This window comes from Aristolochia californica, unplaced genomic scaffold, assembly GCF_029961685.1.
Source record: "Aristolochia californica isolate CCGP_79_NKW_82.1479 unplaced genomic scaffold, dmAriCali1.0.hap1 SCAF_19, whole genome shotgun sequence".
Classification (NCBI taxonomy): Eukaryota; Viridiplantae; Streptophyta; class Magnoliopsida; order Piperales; family Aristolochiaceae; genus Aristolochia; species Aristolochia californica.
This window is the reverse complement of record NW_027181870.1, coordinates 590,001-592,500: the sequence shown is the minus strand read 5'-3', so window position 1 is coordinate 592,500 and position 2,500 is coordinate 590,001.

Here is a 2,500-nt window from a genome sequence, read left to right as displayed (position 1 = left end):
AACCCGAAAAAGGCGAAAAAGGGACATACACACTGGCGACACGCACGCCCGTTTCGCCTGCCACCCGTGCACACTCGCCTGGGCTGCTGGTCACGTGCGTCGCTCACAGGCATTTTGCAGGCCAGCACCGGCGGATGCACGGGTCAAGCGGGACGGGACGAGCGCAGGGCTTGCTTTTGGCGGCACACGAAAACACGAACCCGAAAAAGGCGAAAAAGGGACACACGGACAGGCGACACGAAAAAAAAGGGGTCGCCCTACCTAGGTGGGCGCAAAAACCCCGTCGGCCAGGAGGTTTCGCCAAAGTGTCTGTACTGTCACACAGGGTCAATAGCACGGGCATGGCCGGCCGCCGCACGTGCAGCGGCTTACGGACGCACGGTTCGGCGGCACGGGTGCCTGGCGGCTTTAGCACCTTGGGGTGGACAGGCCTGGCGGCAAGGGGGGCTAGGCACCTTGCTGCCAGCCGGCAATGGTGCACGGGGCGGGGCGCCACACAAACACGAAAGAGGGACAAGAGCGGGGCGATGGTCCACAGAGACGAGCCATGCACGGGGCCCGTGATCGCCGACACGCGCGAACGCGGACGCGGACAAGGACAAGGACGCGACGCGCGGCGCGCGTGCGAGGTCAAGAGGGGCGCGCGCACGAAAACGCGAAAAAAGGGGCTAGCGGCCGAGAAACGCGAAAAAAACCGGGTCACCTACCTAGCCGAACGCCTAAAATCGCTTCGGGCAGGAGGTTTCGCCAAAGTGTCTGTACTGTCACACGGTCCGTACGGGCGCAACCCCATCGCGCGCCAGCACCCCTTCCTGGGGGCGCCCGCCCGCCAGGCGCCTGGCGCCCCACGCGCGCGCGCCCGGCGCCTGGCGCCTTGCCCCCCACGCGCGCCCGGCGCCTGGCGCCTGGCGCCTCGCCCCCCACGCGCGCGCCCGGCGCCTGGCGCCTCGCCCCCCACGCGCGCCCGGCGCCTGGCGCCTTGCGCCTCGCCCCCCACGCGCGCGCGCGCGTGGCGCCTTGCGCCTGGCGCCTTGCCTCCGCGCGTGCCTGGCGCCTGGCGCCTTGCCCCCCACGCGCCTGGGCGCCTCTTTTCCGCCTGGGCGCCCTGGCACCTTTCCGCCTGGGCGCCTGTTTTCCGCCTTGGCGCCCTGGCGCCTTTTCGCGTGGGCGCCTCTTTTCCGCCTGGGCGCCATGGCGCCTTTCGGCCTGGGCGACTCTTTTTCGCCTGGGCACCTCTTTTCCGCCTGGGCGCCTCTTTTCCGCCTGGCCAGGGCGCCTCTTTTCCGCCTGGGCGCCATGGCGCCTTTCTGCCTGGGCGCCTCTTTTTCGCCTGGGCGCCTCTTTTCTGCCTGGGCGCCCTGGCGCCTTTTCGCCTGGGCGCCTCTTTCCCACCTGGGCGCCCTGGCGCCTCTTCGCCTGGGCGCCCTGGCGCCTTTTCGCCTGGGCGCCTCTTTTGGCGCCTGGGCGCCTACGCCAGGGCGCCTCTTTTCCGCCTGGGCGCCTCTTTTTCGCCTGGGCGCCTCTTTTCCGCCTGGGTGCCCTGGCGCCATTCCGCCTGGGCGCCTCTTTTCCGCCTGGGCGCCCTGGCGCCTTTTCGCCTGGGTGCCTCTTTTGGCGCCTGGGCGCCTACGCCAGGGCGCCTCTTTTCCGCCAGGGCGCCTCTTTTTCGCCTGGGCGCCTCTTTTCCGCCTGGGCGCCCTGGCGCCTTTTCGCCTGGCGCCTCTTTTGGCGCCTGGGCGCCTACGCCAGGGCGCCTCTTTTCCGCCTGGGCGCCTCTTTTCCGCCTGGGTGCCCTGGCGCCATTCCGCCTGGGCGCCTCTTTTCCGCCTGGGCGCCCTGGCGCCTTTTCGCCTGGGTGCCTCTTTTGGCGCATGGGCGCCTACGCCAGGGCGCCTCTTTTCCGCCTGGGCGCCCTGGCGCCTTTCCGCCTGGGCGCCTCTTTTTCGCCTGGGCGCCTCTTTTCCGCCTGGGCGCCCTGGCGCCATTCCGCCTGGGCGCCTCTTTTCCGCCTGGGCGCCCTGGCGCCTTTTCGCCTGGCGCCTCTTTTGGCGCCTGGGCGCCTACGCCAGGGCGCCTCTTTTCCGCCTGGGCGCCTCTTTTTCGCCTGGGCGCCTCTTTTCCGCCTGGGCGCCCTGGCGCCATTCCGCCTGGGCGCCTCTTTTCCGCCTGGGCGCCCTGGCGCCTTTTCGCCTGGCGCCTCTTTTGGCGCCTGGGCGCCTACGCCAGGGCGCCTCTTTTCCGCCTGGGCGCCCTGGCGCCTTTCCGCCTGGGCGCCTCTTTTTCGCCTGGGCGCCTCTTTTTCGCCTGGGCGCCTCGTTTCCGCCTGGGCGCCTCTTTTCCGCCTGGGCGCCCTGGCGCCTTTTCGCCTGGGCGCCTCTTTTCCGCCTGGGCGCGTCTTTTCCGCCTGGGCGCCCTGGCGCCTTTTCGCCTGGGCGTCCTGGCGCCTGTGCGCCCTGGTGCCTTTTCGCCTGGGCGTCTTGGCGCCTTTTCGCCCGGGCGC